The sequence below is a fragment of the Octopus sinensis genome, linkage group LG1 (genome assembly GCF_006345805.1).
Source record: "Octopus sinensis linkage group LG1, ASM634580v1, whole genome shotgun sequence".
Classification (NCBI taxonomy): Eukaryota; Metazoa; Mollusca; class Cephalopoda; order Octopoda; family Octopodidae; genus Octopus; species Octopus sinensis.
This window is the reverse complement of record NC_042997.1, coordinates 181,672,678-181,699,397: the sequence shown is the minus strand read 5'-3', so window position 1 is coordinate 181,699,397 and position 26,720 is coordinate 181,672,678. Positions and strand designations below refer to the sequence as shown.

General features: G+C 37.9%; 1 long non-coding RNA gene across 1 annotated transcript; it reads left to right on the top strand.

Moving 5' to 3' along the window:
* The first annotated feature begins 1,921 nt into the window (after nucleotides 1-1,921).
* LOC118766457 lies at nucleotides 1,922-17,835 on the top strand. Its single transcript, XR_005002391.1, has 3 exons — nucleotides 1,922-1,932; nucleotides 8,211-8,214; nucleotides 17,609-17,835. It is a non-coding gene; the product is annotated as an uncharacterized LOC118766457 (long non-coding RNA).
* Nucleotides 17,836-26,720: the final 8,885 nt, after the last annotated feature.

Genomic DNA, 26,720 nt, shown 5'->3' with positions numbered 1-26,720 from the left:
GAAAAAACTGTGAAATTCATTAACGTTCAATATTGTCGGTATATCCAAATTTCAGACGAAATATATTACATTTTGCGCTGTAAATTAATCCTATACTCAACACTAAGAGGAGTGGCTTCCGATATTTCTGACTGCTACTTTTACCCACATCTAATCAATAGATAAAATGTTAATCATATAATTTGATTCCGGCAATCGATTTAATTATATATTATATTTTTAAATGTTATATAGTATTAGTGGTGTGGGCAAGATGCAGAAGACGATAACATATTTCTTGGCTTTCTTTATCTTCAATCCGAACAAGATTAATTTATGAGGCTTCTCAAATACAGTCCCCTATTCCATTTTTTTCCTCGCATATATAACGACCTACAATATATGATAGACAACATGAAAGCTAATATATTTACTTTCAGGTTAGATAGAAATATATCAGCTATAAATTATGCCATTTTCGCATTGAAATATCAATAAGCCAGAGGGAGTAATAAATAACGGAATCAATCCAAGTCAAATAATTTCCTTCGGATATTAAAATATAACATCCATGCACACTTGCTTGACAAAATTCTTCTGATGTAGGATTCCTAAAGTTTGGTTTTGAAGTCACCCCATTTTCCAGTGCACTGAATAATATTAAAGCCTTACTCTAATTCTTACCTGATAATTCTCTTTTAACGTTGTAGCATGAAGTCTTTTAGAATATGTCTTGGGAATATGTCTCGAAAAACCCAAATCACCATATCAATATTAATACAAAGTACAACGTCGTTTATAAAATATTAGACAGAAATATTAAAGATATGTGAATTTGGAAACTCTTTTGACCCTCAAATTCAAGATCTCTTGATGTCAATCTTACCATTTTGTGATCTTAGATCACTTGTTATTCTTTCATATCAGCAAGTTATCTATGACAGAAAATCATGGATCACAGCATTTTAACGATAATGATGTTGCTGTAAAGTCGCAGGCATGATATCAGATATATAAAATTCCTATCTCTAAAGTATAACTTCCTTTGATTAGCTTACCTGCTAAATTTTATATCATAAGATTATATGAATCATGTCTCACATGACTCCAAGCCCAGTCCCACTGCATGGAAACTTAGGAAAGTTTCTATTGCTATTGCCTCGAGCGACCAAATTCTTCTGAGTATATTTGGTAGACGGAAACTGAAAGAAGACCGTCGTATACAAACATACACATATATATAGACATAGTTGTTCCTAAATCTCTCAACGAGAGATATTCAATAGCAGCACTTTAAAGGAATGATTTTTTGTCAACCTAATGTGGCAGTCTCATTTTGGGGCGAATGCTACTATTGTTTAGCTCCAGGTGACTTCATCTCCAGCTGGCTATACAACACACGATCTGGTTCCTTATATTTTCGAATAAGGGAGGTTAGCATTCCCACCTAGCACAAAGCAGTATCTGTGAACCATACGGTTTCCGGGTTATTTCTCTTCGTCGGCACAAAATAATTCTGTACTGGGTTGGGGTACTAACCTATCCTGTTCGAAAATATAAGGACACAGATCGTGTGTCGTATAGCTAGCTGGAGGTGATGTCTCCTGGAGCTAAACAACAGTAGCATTCACACCAAAATGGGACTGCCACATTAGGTTGGCAAAAAATCGTTCCTTTATATATATATAATAGATCGCTAGCCACTGCACATTCTTATTTTCTCTCCTTGTTTCTTTCTGTGTTCCTTTCTGTGGAAGAGCGTAGGCTCGAAACGTTAAAGACTTTTTCACTTCCCGAGCGTTATAATAAAACATCAGTTTGTTGTCTACAACACCTATCTTCGTCTTTTGTTCTTTTGTGAATTCTCCCTATATATATGTGTGTGTGTGTGTGTGTGCGTGTGTGTGTACGTGTGTGTGTGAGCATTTTTTTCTGTATTTGTAGCTCACCATCGTTTGACAACCGATATTGTTGGAGTGTTTACGTCCCTGTAACTTGGCGGTACGGCAAAAGGGTCTTAAAGAATAAGTATCAGGTTTAAAAAATAATTTGATTAAAAATTCTTCAATGCGATGCCCCAGCAAAGCCGCAGTCTAATGACTGAAACAGGCAAAAGATGAAAGATAAAAGTGCAACGTAGGATAACTAAAACAAACCGCCGAAAAGAAACATTTAACCTAAATACATATGCATTTAACCAAGAGAAACGATATGCTTTTGACACGTTAATGGACAGCATAGACGGAAACAACCCAAGTTCAGATCTTTTCTTCTCCTTGGTGTTCATCATAGCCTTCAGAAAGACGTATTTCAATCAGACATGTTTGAGTCAAGTATTTTTCGCAGTTGCATCTCCACGGTTCACTGCATTGTTCTAGAAATGTAGTTCTACAGTTCATTCAATTTGCAATATTCCAGTTTCCATTAGAAAGGATTATGTTTGCAGTATTGATATCAACAGCGAGATGACAATAGTTTTGAAACTGGTATTTGATTTGTTTAGAAGTAAAATAAAAAAATGTGGTGGCCTGTTCATGCCTATGTTGTGAATTTTTCGAAAAATGATTGACAGTTTAGTGTCAAGATAATTGTGTTTGTAGGCGGTGAAGGCGCATGGCTTAGTGGTTAGGGTATTCGACTCATGATCGTAAAGACGTGAGTCCGATTCCCGGTGGAGTGTTGTATCCTTTGAGCAAGACACTTTATTTCATCTTTCTCCAGTCCACTCAGCTGGCAAAAATGAGCAGTACCTGTATTTGAAAGGGCCCACATTGTCACATTCTGTGTCATGCTGAATCTACCCGGCCACATGCAGGTTAATTTTACGAGCAGGTTGTTCCGTCGATCGGATCAGCGGGAACCCTCGTCGTTATAACCGACGGATTGTTAGTTTCATGGTGATTTGGGAATTTCCAAATGGTGATGGGGTTATATCGAGTGAGCATGAACTTATAAATCAAGTTTTTGTCAGCTTGTTGGATACTTCAAACTTCACAGGCCCTATCAATGATATAACTGATTACCTACTATGATGAAGATAATTTGCAAGATTATCAAATGAAAATTCTAAACAGCTATAACTTTAGGGTCTCTCTCTCTCTCTCTCTCTCTCTCTCTCTCTCTCTCTCTCTCTCTCTCTCTCTCTCTCTCTCTCTCTCTCTCTCTCTTGTAACTCGACGTCGTAAAGGAGGTGTCTTATAGTGCTATAGCCAAGATTAAATAAGGTTAATGGACTTAGTAATGGGAACAAGTATTTGAATAAACTATTTATATAAACGCATATTTCAGACGATATTGTTACAGAAGGAGATTATTGTGACAAAAAAGTTACTGTAACAAAATTGAAACAGATCAGACGACACTACTTTTTGCGTATACTTTTTCATCCGTACGCCATTGCAACGTTCAGATCTGGTGGTTTTACTGTAACAATCATAACATTTCAATATCAATCATTGAGTAAAAATAGTTCTAAAAGGCTCTATTTGCGTCTGAGAGTGTGCCTCTATGTGCCTCAGAGAGTGCTGAATGTTACGAAACAATATTGATGGTTTTTGTTAGAGGTTTTTTTCTTAATTTTTGTTCTAAATTCTATTAAATTCACAGATATGTTCTTATATATTTCTTTCAGCTACGTGATATATTTTTCATCATTTATCAACATCACAAACGATGACGACAACTCCTGTCAAGCAAAGCAAGGATAGGTACACCCATACGTATACATAAATGTATGCATAAGTGTGTGTGTGTGTCTGTATATTGGTGCGCGCGTGCGTGTGAGTGTATGGGCCTGTGTGGGTGCGCGTATGTATGTGAGTGTGTATGCGTTATGTATTTTTTAATGTTTGTACTGAACGATGTAAGTACGTATAAATGCATTTATGTATATACATTTATCTCAGGTTACCTGTGAGTACTACTGATAACATCTAACCTAGTAAAACCTGTTTCATTGGTTGGGTCATTGGAGAACGAGCTGGGACGCCCACCAGACTAGAAATTATGTAGGACAAAAACAAGGCCTGTCAAAATGATGGATGAACCCAGAGTATGCCTCACGACAACCCAGCAACGGCGCATTAAAAAGTGCATGTGACTGTAACACCTAAAAGCAGAAGTAACCTATCCTCAGGCATACCTGTGTACAATGTATTTGTGTGTATGTATGTGTGCATGAATGTGTGTGTATCCACATGGTTCCACGTTCAGTCCCACTGCGTGGCACCTTAGGCATATGTCTTCTAATATGGCCTCAAGCCGACAAAAACCTTGTGAGTGGATTTGAGAGACGGAAACTGAAAGAAGCCCGCCATGTATACATACATACATATATATGTGCGTTTTTGTGTGTGTCTGTCTGTGTCTGTGTTTGCCCCCCCCCCCCACCATCACCACTTGACAACCGGTGTTGGTGTGTTTACGTCCCCATAACTTAACGGTTTGGCAAAATTAAGCCTGCAATACGTTCTAGGCTTAAGAAATAAGTTCTGAGTTCGATTTGTTCAACTAAAACCCTTCGAGACAATGCTCCAGTAGGGCCGCAGTCAAATGACTGAAACAAATACGCTTATGTATATATATATATTTATTTATTTATATTTATACTTATATTTTGTATCTTTTCATTTGTATTGCTCGCTTACGTTCTGACGTTTGCTAAATTTTCTTGAGGGGGTTTACTTCTAGGATAATGGATGTCCACTTAGTGGTCATCCCTCTTTAATGTATGAAATATAATTTTTCTGAAACTTCAGATTTTTCAATACGCTAGACCAATAGTTTTAAATTGATATTAATCAAATTAATATTCAATTTTTCGGTTTTATTATTTTAAATTTAAATTTAAATAACCATGTTCTCTAACCGGCAAAATTCACCGCAGAGAATTATTTTCTGCAGAATTATTTCCGGTATTTTGGCGCGCTAAAACGAAGACTTTTGAAAGATAGACCCAAATGTAATTGGTACAACTGTATACATGTTCAATCTCATGCGGACGTCTCGTGTATAGTTCTTCAAATTATATTTTGCTATGACGACCACACTGATGAGTTGCGGACAATTACGTAAGTAATTACGTAAGTGGTAGCAACGAAATCGGGTATGTGATTAATCTTTATATTTTGTATCTTTTCATTCTTGCTCGCTTACGTTCTGGCGTTTGCTAAATTTTCTTGAGAACAATCCTTTCTTAATGGTAAGACCATAGGAGGTCTACTTCTAGCATAATGGATGTTCACTTAGTGGTCATCCCTCATATATATATGTTATATAATTTTTCTGAGTCTTCAGACTTTTCAATACGCTAGACCAATGGTTTTAAATTGATATTAATCAAATTAATGTTCAATTTTTCACCCCTATTATTTTAAATGTATATACATACATACATAAATATATTTATATATATATATATATATATATATATATATATATATATATAGAAGAGAGAGAGAGAGAGAGAGAGAGAGAGAGAGAGGAGACAGAGAGACAGACAGATAGATGGAGATAGAGACAGAGTGGGAGAGCGAGATTACCTAGAGGTACACTACGGAATCTAAAATTTAGTATATCAAACTGTAATTATATTTAAAATATGCGCAATTCTAAAGTGGAACGGCTTGTAGGCAAGACAGGGGTCAAATAGCATGGAAACTAGTAAAACCGGTTTCTAACCCATCTTTCTTCGTCTGTCTCCGCTTTTAACCGATATTCTATATAACAAAATAACATTCTATAACAATTCCAAAAATGTTGCTTGGCTTGCAAACTCTAACCTTCCTTAAAGAAAATGTAAATTTTAACAGTTGTCAAACTACTTCTCCTATGCTAATTAGCTTATCTACATGTAATTTCTTTATTATTTTTCTCTGTATTTATATAACATGCTATCTATTTGCAAATGCGGCGGCGGTGTTAAGCAGTAACTGATGTTGGGTAACGAATCTAAAACTAAAATCTCATGTATTCATTATATAATACCGTTGCAAACTTCTCGTTTCATTTCCTGTCCAACTAAAGTGAAGTTAAAAAGTGCCCGAAATTGTAATTAGCTGCTGATGCACGAAAAACAGGAAATCAGTGGATTTGATTGTCAAAACGTTTTGTCAACAAAATTGTCGTGTTATTAAAGGTTGATATTTTGGGAACATTTAAATATCACAGTTCTATTATTATTGTCTACTCATTTCTCTATAAAACTTTCATGAACTCTCTATCTATCTATCTATCTATCTATCTATCTATCTCTCTCTCTCTCTCTCTATATATATATATATATATATATATTATATATATATATATTTCTTTATTGTCCACAAGGGGCTAAATATATAGGGGACAAACAAGGACAGACAAAGAGATTAAGTTGATTACATCGACCCCAGTGCGAAACTGGTACTTTATTTATCGACCCGAAAGGATGAAAGGCAAAGTCGACCTCGGCGGAATTTGAACTCAGAACGTAACGGCAATCGAAATACGGCTACGCATTTCGCCCGGCGTTCTAAAGTTTCTGCCAGCTCGCCGCCTTTAAATATATATATATGGTGGTGCTATTAAGTTAGACATGGCCTGGGCCAATAATGGCCGAAACCTATCAAAGTATCAAAGTATATATATATATATATATATATATATATATATATATATATAATATATATATATATAATATATATATATATTAATAAATGAAATAAAATATATGCATATATATAAACATATATGTACGTACCTACCTCTACATGTACATATACACACACACATATATATGTATATATATATATATATATATACAATTGCAGCGTGGAAGGAGATTATAAGCCATTTAAGAAACACACAAAAACCGTTAGATTCACTTCAACATTTAAATTTCATTTGTAAAAATATTTTCGTCGCTTTGAGACCGCGACCTGTTCACTGACAAAGTTCCGTGCAGCAAAATTCCGTGTGTTTCTTAAATGGTTTATAAACACCTTCCACGCTGCAATTGTTTTCGTTCCAGTACACGATCTCAGATCAGGTCACTTGCTATAGTGCATCTCCGTAATATATATATATATGACAAATGGAGACGGCAAGTTTATGGGATTACCTTAGGTTTCCCGTCCATAAAGAGTTTAGTTTTACGAAGAGAGCCAGAGAAAAACGTATGCAGTTTACATTAACATATTCAACAGTTCGACTTCATATATGTCCCTCGGAGGACTGGAAGTATGGATTGGTGCATTTTGCGACGAAATTTCTGCCTAAACCTCTTCAAAACTTCCACAAAATAAATTTGTTATATATATATATGTATATATCGCCATGATAGATCGCTAGCCACTACGCATTCTTTATTTTCTCTCCCTGTTTCTTTCTGTGTTCCTCTCAGTGAAAGAGCGTAGGCTCGAAACGTTAAAAGCTTTTTCACTTCCTGAGCGTTAAACTAATACATCTGTTTGTCTACACCACCTGTCTTCCTCTTTTGTTTTCTTGTGAATTCTCCCTATATATATATATATATATATATATATATATATATATATATATATATATACGTAATATATATATGTATATATATATACGTATGTAAAGAATCTAATGCTCTTAGCTTAGTTTTTCCTTGGGGCTGGCCAGATTGGAGCAATCTCAAGATTAATCAGCCGAAATTGCGTGGGTGATCCGGTTCTTGACTGAAGATAGAAGGCTTCGAATAACCCCTCCGTGTTTTTTGTATCGTCTATCTGGATATTTTGTTGTCCCATTTTGTATCACCTAGTTGGCTGGATGTTTTGCGTTCTTGTCCTATTTTGTCGTTTATGTTATATATATATATATATATATATATAGACACATGTACACAAACCTCCGCGAGTTCACATTTTATATGTGTATACTGTATATGTGTATGACATATCTGGATGTGGGAGTATGCATATGTAGATCTATATGTATATAAATGTCAGAACATTAAACATAATTATAAGTGTATATCCGCACATGCGCGCATGTCTATGGCTATACAGTTCGATATTTGAATAAATTTCAGTTAAGTTCATCTAAATAAATCCACATTATTTATGCATCTAAGCAATGAAAGTAGAAATTCCATCCTCATTCATAATTTCTTACTTCGAAAATTATTCATTCATTTCCTCTACCCACCCCATCTCTCCCCCACCCCCTTTCTTTCTAAATATTCATGCCAACACATCTACCATAGCTGATATAATTTCGGGGAAGAGGTAAGTCGATTACAACGACCCTAGTACCCAATTGATAGTTATTTTATCGACACCACATGGTTCCGAGTTCAGTCCCACTGCGTGACACCTTGAGCAAGTGTCATCTTCTATAGCCTCGGGCTGACCAAAGCCTTGTGAGTGGATTTGGTAGACGGAAACTGAAAGAAGCCCGTCGTATATATGTATTTGTATATATGTGTGTGTGTGTGCGTGTGTGTGTGTTTGTGTGTCTGTGTTTGTCCCCCCACATCGCTTGACAACCGAGGCTGGCGTGTTTACGTCCCTGTAACTTAGCGGTTCGGCAAAAGAGACCGATAGAATAAGTACTAGGCTTACAAAGAATATGTCATGGGGTTGATTTGCTCGACTAAAAGCGGTGCTCCAGCATGGCCGCAGTCAAATGACTGAAACAAGTAAAAGAGTAAAAGAGATTCCGAAAAGGGATGAAAGACAAAGTTAAACCTCGGCGGAATTTGAACTCAGAACATAAAGACGGACGAAATGCCGCCAAACGTTTTTCCCCATCCCAAGCATTTTTTTCCCAACAAGCATTTTCAACCAAAACGACACGCACGCACACTAACGCGCACAAAAACACACTGACAGACATACCCATACACATGAGCATGCACACACACACACACACACACCACACACACCACACACACACGCACACACACGCACACTCACACACACACACACACACACACACACATACGCACACTCACACATACGCACACTCACACATACGCACACACAAGTACACGTAAGCATACAAAATTTGCTCCTGTCCCATTTCTAACCTGAAATATCTAGTGTAATTAAAGACAATAGATCGCTGACAATCAAACCTATTTATTCTATCCAGTAATTAATTGTCTCTACCTTTCATTTAAGCAATATAGTAATTAGCCTACTTTCTTTTTTTTTCTGAATACTAATAGAGGTAAGAACGTTTTCGTGAGCTCACAGTCCGAGGGCCAGTAGTACGGAAGGTCATAACTTAAAATCAAGAATTAACATTTAGTTATGCTATATAATATACAAATACCTACATACTGTGTATTAAGTTCTCTATCGGATAATATTTAATAAATGTTTAACATACATCTATATGTCTTAGACATTACGAAACATACATACATATATGTGTGTGTATGTGTGTACACATGTATATGTATGTATGTGTGTATGTATGTATGTATGTATGCTTATGTAATTCGAGTTATGTGAAAGGAATTTTGTTAAATAAACTATCTACCCTTGAACGCCTTTTTTGCGTACTGTTATATTCATTTATAGTTGTATAAGATAACTGGTAACGTTTTAATGCAATATATATATTGGGTTGTCCGGAAAGTTCGTGCCGATTTTTAAAGGAAAGAAAAAGGTCAATATATACTTGCCATTACATTTTTAATCACCCAAATATGAACCATTTTGTTGCACAATGCGTCTCTAGCTTTCCTTTAACTTGAAAATACCCTCTTCTCAGAATTGAGGTGGTTTCATGACAAAGAATTCATCGAGGTATCATTTTACGTCATCCAAGGAATTGAAATTTTTACCATTAAGACTATGCTGCAGAGATCTGAATAAGTGGAAATCCGAAGGAGCAATATCTGGTGAATATGGAGGGTGGGGTAACACAACCCAGCCGAACTGCAGCAATTTTTGTCTGGTTCCAAAAGCATGAAGTGCCGAAAATGAACTTTCTTATCTTCCATTTTAAAGAGTTACAAAGTCTACACAGGTCATAGGAACATAGCTGAAACTGTGCTCTAAATGGAGGTGTAGTCAAATCCTATTTTATGGACTCAACCATGCTCTAAAATATGTCGAAAGGTAAGCTACTATAGATCGGCACGAACTTTCCGGACAACCCAATCTATATATATATATAAATACACACACACACACACTCACACATACATACATGCATACGTACATACAAACATACATACATACATATATGGATACATACATGCAGACAGACGGATCTATATATACATATATATATATATATGTATAGGGTGACCCAAAAGTAGGTTTACAGTTTTTCAACTATCTCTTTTCCATTCATATATTAACAGTTTAGGTCTTAATTATAAAAATATATGAAATCATTATTTTATGCTAATTTAGTTAATTTTGTCAAGCTCCATTTTCAGTTTGTAAGGAAGAAATTTAAATGTAATAAAATGTTTTAAAAGAAATTTAAAGTACCTACATGATAACTGTAAACCTACTTTTGGGCCATATATATATATATATATATATAGTCCGACGATAGGTTAACTCGCCGAAACTTCTAAGACATTGTCTATAATATTCATGTTTACGAATAATTAATATACACATATATATCTGCTTGTGTGTGTGTGTGTGTGTGTGTGTGTGTGTGTGTGTGTGTGTGTGTGTGTGTGTGTGTGTGTATGTGTGTGTGTGTGTGTGTGCGTGCGTGTGCGCGCCAGTATTGTACCGAATGGAATGGGAAAGTGGGCAGAACTTTTTAATTAACTGACATAGGTCGTTCAAATTACAAGTGTTGATGGAGCAACTCTTCCTCTGTAGTAACTCTACTTCCTTTTAATTTTAATTGCAATCAAGTAACACGTCCTAACCACAGCAAACCCTGTCAAAACTCGTTTTTGGGGTTTTGGTAAAGGAGGGATGCAGGTCGTCCAACATTCACAGTAGCTTATAGTGTGTTTACGGACATGGTACCACTGACAGATAGATGCTGAAGTTTCAAGTAACGAAAACTAGTATTGAAAAGAACCATGCAGTTGGAGACCACCAGCTGCGATCACTGAGACGAATTGTCAGTATGTGGGCTAGGAGACTCTTACAGTGAAAATCTATTACCGAAGGTGGTGGAAGTCTTTAGGTTTCGGCAAGAGTGTGTAAAGTGGATACCTCGGTAGCTGACAGCCAATTTGAGGAAGACAAGAATAGAAGCCTGCTCTGATGTCTAGAAGTGTTTGGAGCCAATGAAGGCACGTAACCCTGACCTGGTGACAGGAGATGAAACATAGGCGTTTGTTTATGGTCCTGGAATGATGTTTATGGTCCGGTCTATGGAATGGCGTCACGCCTCTTCTCGAAGATGTAAGACATTCAAGAGCCTGCAATCGGCACGCAGAAAGTTGTGGTAGCTGGGAATTTTTTCATAAGGAGGTAATTCTCCTTGATTTTCTGGACCATGAGTTTATCATGAAGAGTGGGCGGTACATTGAGACACTCAAAAATCACTGAAACACTAGAAACTGCTAGGAAGAAGAGGCCAACAAGAAGCTGACATTCACCATAAGAATACATGGCCATACACATCTTTGGCAATAGATCAGACAATCGGCAACTAGGCTGGTCCGTGATCCTCCTCCACACCATATATCCATTATCTGGAGCTCTCTGCTCAGTCTAATGAAGAATAGCCTTTGAAGACAACAGTTTGACGAAAGAGAATAAGTGAAGGTGGCTTGGTTATGATAAAGTGTGTACAACAGTGCACATTTGAATATTTTGGAAGTAGGTTTGAAAGATGAGTTCAGCGATGACAGAAATACATCACTTGTGAAGGAAACTCTTTAGATAGAATCCTCGTATGTAGATATATCGATATACACGTAATGTAAAGATAAATACACACATATTTGTATGTATACATATAGATATTAATGAGTGGAGGCGCAATGGCCCAGTGGTTAGGGCAGCGGACTCGCGGTCGTAGGATCGCGGTTTCGATTCCCAGACCGGGCGTTGTGAGTATTTATTGAGCGAAAACACCTAAAAGCTCCACGAGGCTCCGGCAGGGGATGGTGGTGATCCCTGCTGTACTCTTTCACCACAACTTTCTCTCTCTCTTACTTCCTGTTTCTGTTGTACCTGTATTTCAAAGGGCCGGCTTTGTCACTCTCTGTGTCACGCTGAATATCCCCGAGAACTACGTTAAGGGTACACGTGTCTGTGGAATGCTCAGTCACTTACACGTTAATTTCACGAGCAGGCTGTTCCGTTGATCGGATCAACCGGAACCCTCGTCGTCGTAACCAACGGAGTGCTTCCAGATATTAATGATGAGCCATTTGGAGATCCGACAATAAACAATACAGCAAAAAATGATATGATGTCAATCAAAATCTTATGAACGATAAGAATAAACTACCTCTATTACAGAAAGATAGATAGATCGTCCCTGTGACAGACTTTCGAAGAAAAATCACAAAACACACAATACGAAAATAACCAATAGAATACATACCTGGTAACACATACACATATAATGTATATACTTTGTCTACATACATATATACACACACACACACACACACACATATATATATATATATATATATATATATACACACACACACTTATCTTTAACTTGTTTCAGGCATTTGAGTGCTGCCATGCTGGGACACCGCCTTGAAGGGTTTTAGTCGAACAAATTGACCTGAGGACTTACCTTTTTTAAACCTCGTACATATACATGAACCGTTAAGTTACGGGGACGTAAACACACCAACACCGGTTGTCAAGCGGACTGTGGGGACAAACACAGACACAAAAACTGACTCGCACGCATATATATATATATATATATATATATATATATATATATATATATATATATATACACATATATATATGAAGATATTATTTCAGTTTCCGTCTACCAAATCCACTCACAAGGCTTTATTCGGCTCGAGGATATTGTAGAATACACTTGACCAAGGTGCGACACAGTGGGACTGAACCCCGAACCATGTGATTGGGAAGCAAGCTTCTTAACACAGCCACTCGTCATAAAATATACTTTTGCCATCATGGTTAACATCAAGAAATATAGCATACACAAAATATATATAATCTAACGGTTATCATATTTCTCCGTACTTATACAAAATGACGAAATGAATAATAATTTTCAAAAGAAAGATATTACCTTAAAACAAAATTGAAGGAAACAAATTTCTTATTTGTATGATTTCACCCATAATCACTTTCATTTACACCCGTTATCCCCTTCCCTTTCTTATTTCTTTATTGCCCACAAGGGGCTAAACACAGAGGGGTCCAACAAGGACAGACAAACGGATTAAGTCGATTATATCGACCCCAGTGCGTAACTGGTACTTAATTTATCGACACCGAATGGATGAAAGGCAAAGTCGACCTCGGCGGAATTTGAACTCAGAACGTAGCGGCAGACGAAATACCTATTTCTTTACTACCCACAAGGGGCTAAACAGAGAGGACAAACAAGGCAAAGTCGACCTCGGCGGAATTTGAACTCAGGACGTAACGGCAGACGAAATACGTGCTAACGTTTCTGCCAGTTCGCGCCTTTCCCTTCTACCTTCTACCACATCCTTCCCCTTCTACCACATCCTCCCCCTTCTACCACATGCTCTTCCTTCTCTGTCTCTTTGATTGTTTCTCACTTACAGTATGCGCATCTTTCGTTTACTCATTGCCTGGCAGTAAACCTAGTATGTGCATGTAGTATCCTACATGTATGATGTTAACTATCTACGTATATCCCTTTCGCACTCACATCCTCTCTCAACAGGATATAAATGTGTAAATAGAGAAATCAACAGCCGACAAACCAGTACTTATATCGTCTTACCCATATATATATATATATATATATATATATATATATATATATTATTTATATTATACATACATACATAAATACATACATACATAGATGTTTTCCTGGCTGCAAAACTGTTGCAATAATTCAATAATTTATGATGTCGCCTTGTCTATAATTTCGCAACCAAAAGAATGCCATTTATTACCATTTTAAAGATAATTTTTCTTCCAAGGAAAAAATAAAAAATAAAAATAAAAAGGGAAAATGTGTTTCAATAAAATTAAATGTTTCCTAGTAAATAAACAAAACCTGTTTATAAATCAAGAGGGAAATAAAGAATACAGTTTGTATAATATTTACAGAAATACAAACAATATCGGTTTCGCAATTACTCGATGTAATATTATCGCTGATTGTGTTAGTTTGCAGTTGTGAGAAACAGCTTAATTGAGAAGGCGTTCCTTGCGCTTTAGATAAATTTCAGCGCGCTGAAGGTTTTGTCGGTAAAATTGACATATTTGCCGTCGCTGTGCGTGTTCATATATGTACGCTATTGCATCTAGGTGCCAAACAGGAATGATATATTCCACACAGTGTTTGGGCACGTATGTTTTCACGCGCGTGCACACACACATAAACACACACACACACACACTCTCTCTCTCTCTCTCTCTCTCTCACACACACACACACACACACACACACGCACACATACACATATATACAGATGTATATAGTCAACAGATGAGATCCAGAGATTCTCAGTATAGAAGATACTCAGTAGCGCTCAAATGATTCAAACTTGGCCTCCGATGTATTTACATGGGATCAATTACGAGGGGTAAAGAATGGCTGTAAGAGGGATTGGTTGGTTGGAATCCTTTTTTGTCTCGGGAGACAATGGAGTTGCGCATAAAATAATCTAGTCCGGCTTTTATATTTCATGTCCAAATACATTTCCAGCTGTGGGTGTGTAGTCCTATCCCGGACAAACACTCCCTCTGGCAGATGCCACAAATATAGCGAAGACTGTTCCTGGCTGGTTGTAATGTCATAGTTTTTTGTTGACGTCTTTTCCTGTCTTTCCATTTCTCGTCTTTCCATTTCTCCTCTCTCTCTCTCTCTCTCTCTCTCTCTCTCTCTCTCTCTCTCTCTCTCTCTCTCTCTCTCTCTCTCTCTCTCATTCCTTTGTATTCCCTTTGTATGGAAGAGGAATTAAGTTGAGCAAATATGGAGGCAATTATGTGGATCAACAAATTAAAGCTTGAGTATAAAATACTAAATATGTATATACGTATATATGTATACATGCAAAACGAGAGAAAGCAAAGAGTGGAGACTTTCAGACGATGAATATTCGAATATAAATATATAGATATTTATATTAATAGATCATACTTACACATAGTGTGGAGGCACATGGCCTAGTGGTTAGAGCAGAAGACTCGTGGCGATGTGTGTGTTTATGAGCGAAACACCTTAGCTCCACGCGGCTCCGGCCGAAGGTAATGGCGAACTTTTGCTGACCCTTTCGCTACAACTTTCTCTCACTCTTTCCTCCTGCATCTTGCAGCTCACCTGTGACGGACCGGCATCTCGTCCTGGTGGGGAACCTATACTCCATGGAAACCAGGAAACCGATCCTTATGAGCCAGTCATGGCTCAAGAAGGAACAAACTTACACAGAGTACAAACCACAGAGAAAATTAGAGTGGGGAAAAATTAAGGTGTTATAAGTCCAACACCTGTTTGTTGGGGCTCGGAGATCCATCATAATAATGTCGGTTGATGTAGTTCATCACAATATGAAAGCCATAATAGAATCAACCTTGGATAAAACGAGCCTCCGTCATCAGGGTACAATAGATCTCACATTTCAGATCATAGTGCAGAGAAGTTCAAAAGTGGAAAGCTGGCGAATCCAATCCCAGGCAGAGGCTACCAGAAATCCAGATGGAGCCTTGTCGTTCTGTTCCATAGATGGTCTTTCACCTTCTTCTACATTTCCTTACAGAACATCTCGTGTTTCCATTGACACAATGTTTTGAATGAGACTAGACTGTTGTTTAATCGTTTAATTGTTACTTAGTTACAGATATCCCTAATTGCATAGAGATAAAACGTTCTAGCGTGACCTTTTAATTTTTTCTTCTTTCGAGGTTAATATGTCCATGGACTACGCTATCCAATACGTTTTAAAGAGTGTAAGGTATTGTTTGTGGAAAAGGCTGAGGACGCTCGACCTTTATTATCTTGAAAAACGCCGCCGCCGTAGTGATCTCATTCTCGCCCACAACATCATAAGCGGAAAGTGTAACCTCTCGAAAGAGCTGTTCTTCACTCCTGCTCCAGAGCGTCGGCTGCGGGGTCATTCCGAAAAGCTCTACCTGCGACGATTTCATCTCAATCGAAGGAGAGGAGCTTTCTCCGTCCGGGTTGCGGATCCGTGGAACAAGCTGCCAGACGAGATGGTAAAGATGCCGACGACCGCTTTGTTCAAAGCCTCCCTGGACCTCAAGTGGCCTGAACTCTTTACATGAACACCACCCTGTACTTAACTCCATGTCCCCCTACATGGCCTTGCTATTTGCTTTTGAGCCAAATTAACTAACTAACTAACTAACTATTTCTGGCAAACTGGACGATAAGTATTGTCAGGTGTTGAATAAGTACATTGCGGTAGACTCACTTGGAAAGCAGAATTAATATTGCTAATCGAAATTAACGTCCTTTGCCACTGGCGTGATTACAATTATTTGTTCCTTTTAGTGTATTTACGTATATTTCAGTAATGTCAGCCATTTTGTACAGAAAGCAACTGTAGGCTTACTGACTGAGATATCAGAATCTGTATCAACATGCATAGCGTTTTTGCATTTTTTTTTTCAGTTCGCTTATTGGTTCCTTATCTAAAACACATATTTCATTTCGTAACTCTATATAGATATTTTTGTCATTCCATATGTTTATTATGTGGTTTTAATATAATATTCCTCTTTTTATTAGATTACCGATAATTTTCTATTTTGAAGGGAGACTTCATCCACTTTCTCATTTGTGAAAACTAACAAAAACTCAAGGAAAAGTTGTTTTTTTAATGAGTATATAGTCGCAGATATTGCTGTGTGGTAAGAAACTTCCTTCCTACCTACATGGTTCCGGGTTCAGTCCCACTGCATGGCACCCTGGGCAAGTGATTTCTGCATTAGCCTCGAGCCGACCAAAGCCTTGTAAGTGAATTTGGTAAACGGAAACTGAAAGAGGTCCGTCGTCTATGTGTGTGTGTGTGTGTGTGTGTGTGTGTGGTGTGTGTGTGTGTGTGTGTGTGTGGTGTGTGTGTGTGTGTGTGTATGTGTGTGTGTGTGTCTATTTGTGTGTGCCTTTGTATCGGTATTTGTCTTCCATCACCGTTTGGTAACCAGTGTTGGTATGTTTATGTCCCCGTAACTAAGTGGTTCAGCCAAAGAGACCGATAGAATAAGTACCAGGCTTAAAAATAAAATGTTCTCGACTAAAACCCATACAGAGTGGTGCTCCAGCATAGACGCAGTCAAATTATTGAAGCAAGTAAAAGATAAAAGATAAAAGGTATGTTTCACTTCGGGGAAGAATCTGTAAGGTTTGGCGGTACATTAGAAGTAGTCAAAAGGTATTTGCTCTGAAAATCAGAAGCATGCAAGCACAATGAAATCCAACAGAATAAAAACATCTTAATATTCGTTACTTTTGAGAGAGATGTGACTGTTGTGATGAATATTAGAAGGCGCGTGGTTTAGTGGGTATTTATTAGGGTATCCGTGAGTTCATTTCCTGGCGACGTGTTTTGTCCTTGAGCAAGAAACTTTATTTCACGTTGCTCCAGTCCACTCAGCTGGCAAAAATGAGTAGTACCTGTTTCTCAAAGGAGCCAGCCTCGTCACACTGTGTGTCACGCTGAATCTTCATGAGAACTACGTTACGGGTACACGTGTCTGTGAAGTGCTCGGCCACTTGCACGTTAATTTCACGAGCAGGCTATTCCATTGGTCGAATCAATTGGAACCTTCGTCGTCGTAACCGACGGAATGTTAGTTTAGGTGAATATTATAGAACTCGTAGAAGCATGTTTAGCTGAATTGATAAGAATTTCGCTTCGGTTTAATCCCACTTTATGGCACCTTAGGCGCAAGTACTTTTATCATAGCCTCGGGTCAACCTAAATATTATAAATGATATTAGGGCAGATAGAAGCTGTGTAAAAGTTTATTGAATGGACTGTGCTTGTAACGCAAAGGTCCAGCAAGTTCGAGCTAATAATATGAGTACACGTGTCTATAGAACGTTCAACCACTTCGCATGCTAATCAATGAATAATTTGTCCGGTTGATGGAATAAACGAACAGCATTACGTCTAACTCGATTTGAAAGTTAATTAATGATACAAGAAACCATTAAATTAATGGCCCCCATACATAAAGGCAACAAGAAATATTTGAAAGAGCTTTTCAACAGCAAATTTCAGTCCTATAAAGTATGAACAAGGACTATCTTATCGACGACTTTATAATATAGTGTCAAACGTGTACAGCTAAGAAAATACGTAATTTCAAAATTCCACAATCAATTGTCAGTCATACAGACACAAGAATATCGACGTAATTGTTATCATTTATTTTCTTGAAGGCTGAACTTCTTTCCATGTGTAAAAAGAAAGAAAATAGCACAATTTATGGCGACAATCCAAGACATGTCATTATGGCCTAACAAATAATGGCATTGATATGGTTACTCCATTCATAATGATTCCAACCGACAGTCAGATCCAAACTAAAAGCAGAACAAAATTACTAAAAAGAAACACAAATAATGATAAATAATGTTATAGAAAGGTTGACACAGGGCACGAGAATAGCAGATTTCCAGATAGGATGTGAAATACAGCAACAAAAGAGGGCTTTTAGAAAAGAGTTATCTGTATTGCACCGGGTAACAATACCGATATCGTGACTGCTGCTCAATGCTCTGTGAACACTGTAAAGGTTGTAAGACATGACATGGATAGCTGTAACGGAAACTACGAAACTATGGTCAGCACGAAGGAACACAGGAGGCGTTCTGACTGCGTCTGCACACCAGATATTACCTCAGAGCTATGAACGTGCCTTTAGACTCAGTTCAGATGGTTATGTGATGTTGCTTCTTCTTCTCCTTCCTATAAGGAGTCACGCCATTAGCCGCAAAGAATAATCTCTAATTCGAGCCTACTCTAAGCTACTAAGAATGCGTGTGGCAACTTGAAGATCCACCCATTACACGGTATAGACTGGCGGTTGCACAGGCGTGAAAGCTACGTTGTTATCCTCATTCTCTAAACAGTGGTTTTTAGCGAGTGGAGAGCTGAACCATCCTGGGGTACAGAGGATTCGCAATCTAGACTAGGGTCTGAAGGTTTACCACACCATAGTGGGTTACACCATGGTTCCTCTGCTTTGTGGCAGAAGTAGGAAGAAAGTGTGAGAGAAAGTTGTGGTGAAAGAGTACAGCGGGGTTCACCACCACCCCCTGCCGGAGCCTCGTGGATCTTAGGTGTTTTTGCTCAATAAACATTCACAATGCCCGGTCTGAGAATCGAAGCCGAGTTCATACGACCGCGAGTCTGCTTCCCTAAACACTGGGCCATTGCGCCTCCACTGTGATGTTGCTGGAGACTTTGGTCAAACCCTGGCTGGGGAGAACTGCTGATGGTATGCCATACGTATGGCAGCAGGGTTCATCTCCTTGCCATATCGCCGGAAAGAGTTTGAAGTGGTTTTCGGAGAATTTCTAATTAGCCTCCTAATTCCTCTGATTATAATCCATAATTCTATTGATTTTTCTATGTGTGTGTGTGGGGGGGGGGGGGCTGCGGTTTAGAAAGACACCAACCGCTCTCTCTGTAACACCAAGGCTGAGTTGTGACCGAAATCAAGGTGTTCGAAGAGCTCCAAAGAGACACAATGAGGAACGCATGCACCAGGTACCGGCGCCTTCTTGAGGAAACTTTTACTTTTTATTTTATTTTATGTATTATTTTTTTGCAAATTTAATTTTGTGAATAACAGACTTATTCATTTACTCGTTTCAATCATTTGACTGCGGCCATGCTGCAGCACCGGCTTAAAGGGTTTTAGTCGAAGAAATTCGACCAAGAACTTATTCTTTGTAAGCCAGGTACTTATTCTATCGGTCTCTTTGACTGAACAGTCAAGTTATGGAGACATAAACACACCAATATCAGTTGTCGAGCGATGGCTTTGGTCGGCCCGAGGCTATAGTAGAAGAAACTTGCACAAGGTGCCACGCAGTGAGACTGAACCCGGAACCATGTGGTTGGTAAGCAAGCTACTTACCACACAGTCATTCCTATACACACACACACACACACACACACACAATATCCAGGAAATATTTTTTTATTAATTCGGCAGTAAATTCTAAAATTATCAGTTTCCGCAGATCAATAAATTATCCTCAAATTTCGGCTGAGTGCCCAATTTTCTATCTCTATAACATCATATTATTGTTGCCAGCAATACTGATATATATACCCGATTCATCTGTGATAATCCTTTCATCTTTTCACATGTCACCGTTCCTTATTTAAGGCACTACACTGTTATAAGAGAAAACTTTGTTTGATATTTCAAACATATCTGGTGACCATGTATATACAAACCTCACTGGGTCGTGGTTATTCTCATTTATTATATATGAGGAATAGAAACACTTTTATGGTTTTATTTGCATTCACATCATAAGTAAAATGCTGTCAATATTTGAATTGTATCCCGTGGCGCCAACACTCGACGTAAAATCAATTCTTCACAATCCAGCTTTTGTTAGGTTACCGCCAGTAAGGTGAAACGGTCCGCGTTTTCCTTGGTTTATATGTCTTTACATAGACACACACACATGCACAAACGCACACACACACACACACACACACACACACACACAACACACACACCACAGACAGAAACACACACATGCATATATGCGTGTGTGTGTGCAAAGACATATATATACATGTATATGCATGTATATATATATATATATATATATATATATTATATTATATATATATATATAATATATATACATATATATATATATATATGCATTGGTTTGTGTGGAAAGAAGCTTGCTTCCCAACCACATGGTTCCGGGTTCAGTCCCACTGCAAGCTACCTTGGGCAAGTCTCTTCTACTATGACCTCGGGCCGCCGACCAAAGCCTTGTAAGTGGATTTGGTTGACGGAAACTGAAAGAAGCACGTCGTATATATATATTTATGTGTGTGTGCCAGTATTTGTCACCTCCACCATAACTTGACAGCGGATGTTGGTATGTTTACGTCCCCTAAATTTAGCAATTCGGTAAAAGTGACTATTAGAATAAGTACTAGGCTTACAAAGAATAAGTCCTGGAGTCCATTTGTTCGACTAAATGCGGTGTTTCAACATGGCCACAGTCAAATTACTGAAACAATTAAAAGAATACACACACACACACACATATATATATATGTGTGTGTGTGTGTGTGTGTGTGTATGTATGCATATATATATACGAAGGGCTTCTTTCAGCTTCCGTCTACCAAATCCACTCACAAAGCTTCGGTCGACCCGAGATACTTGACCAAGATGCCACGCAGTGGGACTCAACCCGGAGTCACGTGGTTGGTAAGCAAGCTACTTACCACACAGCCACCCCATGTGTGTGTGTGTGTGTGTGTGTGTGTAGGATCAACAAGAAATGTACTCCATCCAACGAAAACTAGATATCATTTTTATGTACACAGTATAAACACAGGAGCTACTGGTAGTTTCTTGCTGTGAAGACACCTGTCTAGGCTAGTTTTTATTACATGCCCTGTGTTTACAAGCAATCTTAGGTTCTGAGAAACTATTAGTATCTCGTAACCTTACACTGAGTACATTAAATAATATGTAAACATATATTCATATAAATATACATATATATATAAGAAAAAGAATTGGCAAAGGAATAAGTGATTATCTTATGAATTTCATTAGCTTAAAGCTACTAATGCTATGAGGTGCTGTGGACTCATTGTTGAGTGCCTGAATAACACTTTATAGCTTCATCGGAAGCTCGCACATAAATTGCAATTTATTTGGGAAAGAATTACATTTGTGCGTATACAGGGAACGGCGTTAGCAATGAGAAAGTCAATACGGATACTCTTTTACTCTTTCACTTGTTTCAGTAGTTTGACTGCGGTCATGCTGGAGCACCGCCTTTAGTCGAGCAAATCGACCCCAGCACTTATTCTTTGTGAGTCTGGTACTTATTCTATCGGTCTCTTTTGCCGAACCGCTAAGATACGGGGTCGTAAACACACCAGCGTCGGTTGTCAAGCGATGTTGGGGGGACAGAGACACACAAACACACAAACACACGCACACACACACACACACACACACACACACACACACACACACACACACACTCACACATACATATATATGTATATACGAAAGGCGTCTTTTAGTTTCTGTCTGCCAAATCCACTCACAAGGATTGGTCGGTCCGAGGCTATAGTAGAAGAAATTTGCCCAATGTGCCACGCAGTGGGACTGAATCCGAAAGCATGTGGCTGGTAAGCAAGCTACCTACCACACAGCCACTCCTGTATATAAAAACTGTATGTCCAACAGGCATCCGCAGATACAATTACGATCACGCATACATACACACACACACACTCACACACACACAAACTGGTAATATTTTTCCGCACTTAAACGTGGATGTTGTGTTAGAACAAACAATACTTCGGTATTTACCACGAGAAAAACTCTCATATTGGTTTTTGGTGCACATACCTACAAAACTTTAGTGAAATAAAATCTTCCTTCTGGCTAAATATTGAATCATGGAGAGACGTACAATTTATTATGTTTGATGATCGAGACACTGTTGTATTGACAAGTGTTTCGTTTCCTTACATTTCCTGCCGAACCACAAAACTTGAAGTGAGCAAAGCCTGATTACAAAAGAAGAGATGTTGCAAAGTATACTTGAAGAATTGGTGCTTGCCTACTATTTTGAAGAAAAAGGGGCCTTTAACCTTGTAATCGATCTTTATCAATTAGGTTGCAATTCAGAATGATATGTGTTTTGAGGGTGCATCAAAGTAACAAGAACAGGCGCTTAAACTTAAAACAGCCATACTAAAAGTTGCAGTAAAATTTCGTGAGAGATTCCAAAATGCCGAAATAGTGCTGTAAACCATTAGTAGAGAAACACTAATCAATAATTTCTAATATCTGAAGGAAGTCGATAGCTAATAAAATGTTTAACAATTTCGCGTTTATTGACCATTACTTCAAAGCAGATCTCAATCTACGCGCTTCCGTTAGAAAATTTCATATAAATCTAAATATTAGCGCTATTTTCGAACGGTGAAAGCGGAAGGTGGGGGAACTTATGTTAATGGCCGCAACAAGAATTACTTTTCCAAATAAAAATCTCAAGTTGACTCTTATTTCATTTTTCTTCCGTGTAAACCAACTCAAGTCCCATAGATCAAATGGCAACAAATCTTGCTACTAGCACGATATATGAGTTATCCAAAATGAATGGGGAGGCAACTAGGTATGGACATCTTTTGATGTAAGCTGATAATCGAACCTAATCTTTAGAGTGTGTTTCCAGCATTTCTCTCTGTCCCAGTTTAGTATGCTCAGCGAAATGACACATTGATTACTTTCTCAACTCCAAACCAGCTCTTTACCTTGCCATCCCCGTATCTATTCTAGTCGGATCATATGACCGGTGCTTAAATCAAGACCAACCCAACTCACATACACCACCTGCCCCTATCCTGCACAAAACCCTAGGATTTTTAAGCAATGATCTAAATAATAAATGTTGTACTCTATACTCGATTCGATTTCATGCAAATTCTATGGAAACATATATAAGTACGCACATACATACATACATACATACATACATACATACATACATACATACATACGTACGTACATACATACATACATAAATACGTACATACATGCATGCCTGCATACATACATACATACATACATACAACATACATACATACATACATACATACATACATACATACATAGGAGCACTCCGGCGGTTGCGATGACGTGGGTCCCAGCTGATACGATCAACGGAATAGCTCGCTCGTGAAATTAACGTGTAAGTGGCTGAGCACCCCACAAACACGTGTACCCATAACGTAGTTCTCGGGGAGATTCAGCGTGACACAGTGTGTGACAAGGCGGGCCCTTTGAAATACAGGTACTACTCATTTTCACCAGCTGAGTGGACTGGAGCAACGTGTCTTGCTCAAGGACACAACGCGCCGCCGGGAATTGAACTCACGACCTTACGATCATGAGCCGATTGTCCTAAGCACTAAGCACTAAGCCACGCGCCTTCACATACATACATACATACATACATACATACATACATACTGGAGTAACCCAACTCACATATTCCTCACATTTTCCACCACCCCATGTCTCCTGAAACAACTTCAACTCATTAGCCAAAGAATTGTGATAGTGAATTCCAACCACATCGACATGAATTGTATCTTTTCCTAAACCTGTTATAAAAACATCATATCTCACCTAGAAGGTTACGCCTTTGCCTTCCAGGAAATGAATACATGTACTAAATATCCGATTAACAAGGGAGAAAACGAGACCTCTAGAACCATGATGTATTGAAAAATGTCGATTGCGTTATGTCGGTGAGAAACGTGTCGTCCATATCCTCCTTGGCTGTCGAAAACAGTCCGCAAACCACATGAGATATTACATTGCGGTAAAACCGTCTACTAAAGGATTATTCTGACGGTTATATCAAAGACAACAGTACCAGAATGCATCTATTCTTTTAAAAATGAAGAATAGTGATGGAACTTCCCATTAAAACCACAACCTGGTGTAAGCACAAAAGGCCAGATATTGGGACAAGGAGCTATGGTTATATAATGTTCGGCGTTTGTGAATGCCTCGTCAATAATTGGAGAACATTTATGGGTAACTAATAAGAAACCTTTAATTCTTATATCTAGGCTACAGAATTTTTCTTGTAATCATTATCATAAGTGCACACAGCTAATATTCTAAAAAATACTACATTTGTGGCCAAAAGTTTGGGACATAGATCCGAAAATTAGAATTTTTATATTAAACGTTACACATACATTCTCTCTCTCTCTTTCTTTCTCTGATTCTCTCTCTCTCTCTCTCTCTCTCTCTCTCCTCTCTCTCTCTCTCTCTCTCTCTCTCTCTCTCTCGGAAGTTATTTAAATCTTTGCAAACATGTGTCTCATTCTCACCAAAACGTAAGCTATCTGTCCTTGTGAACTGTTGACTTCTGCATCTAATTTCAGTATCTTACAGATGATTAAAATGTTGTTAACTTCTTTATCACCTTGATTATCTCTCCCATATCTCAGGTGAACTTGTTCTCCTGTGATACTTTCTAGTGAATCCCAGCTCTTTTAGAATTTCAACAAAAGCATGTCCAGTACGCGAACCTCCGAGCTAACAATCCTACCTATGATTTCTTTTTGTCTCTCGCTACTTGGATCGAAAGCTACTTGATATAAATAGTATCGGAACCTGAATCAAGTATCACTTTGCCGTTTTAAATGGAGGAAACACCAAAAGGATAATATGGCAGTAACGCAATCCATCATACGTTTTACTGCATCAGGGTTTAATTGGAAGAAACAAAAGCTTATTCCTGCACCAATCTTCCCTTCTCACATCAAGCCTATTGTGTCTCGCATTCAAAAGCCGTATTAAAATCTCTGCTCAGATCTTTCACTGCTGTAACTTCATTGTCCTTGAGAATTCACAACCATTCTTCATCATCCCATATATTTATGTGTGTGCGTGCGTGTGTGTGTGTGTGTGTGTGTGTGTGTGTGTGTGTGTGTGTGTGTGTGTGTGTGTGTGTGTGTGTGTGTGTGTGTGTGTGTGCGTGCGTGCATGCGTGTGTGAATTGTAAGAAATATAGTCAGAACATCAAACGATATTGACTTCTGAAAAAGACCTGCAAAAGATTTGATTACTGTTCCTCTGGCTGAGAATAAAATACAAAAATTGAATTCAAACAAAAAAAGAACGCTTGGTTGCTTACTTTTAAGAATAGTAGACGATTGGTTGTTATCCTGAACGAATTTTAACAGCCATTTGGTATTACGATAAAGCCAAAAGCGGCGATAATGAATATAACTATGGCATATAAAAAAGCGGTATATTGTATTTTATTTAACTATTCTATTTTATTGATTCCGGGCAGTGACCTGAATAATAATAATAATAATAATAATAATAATAATAATAATAATAATAATGATAATAATAATAATAATAATAATAATAATAATAATAATAATAATATAATAATAATAATAATAATAATAACATCGAAAAATACCTTAGGAATGAGAACCCAGGTTCGAAATTTTCCCAAGACACCTGATGAAGGCTGGAGGGTATATCAGCCGAAACGATGACAAATATCCGTCAAATGTAAATAATGTACATAATTCCTCATCTCTTAAATATAGAACTGTATTATCTAATCGGTACGGGGTCTACATTGGGCTTCAATTGAGACATATAGATAAACTCCATCAAAAACTATCTCGTCTTTCAAACCATCTAACTGTCTTGTGTAGATGTAAGACTCAAAGCTAATACCACCTAGCTTGAATATAATGACACCAGACAGTGGATTCATATAAAGCTAGAAGAGTAGCGGAAAGAGCAGGACATGCCCTCGTCCGTGAGAGGATCCATTACAACCGTTGTATAAAAACATCAACAAAATAGCGAAATCAAAGAGAGGTTATCTTC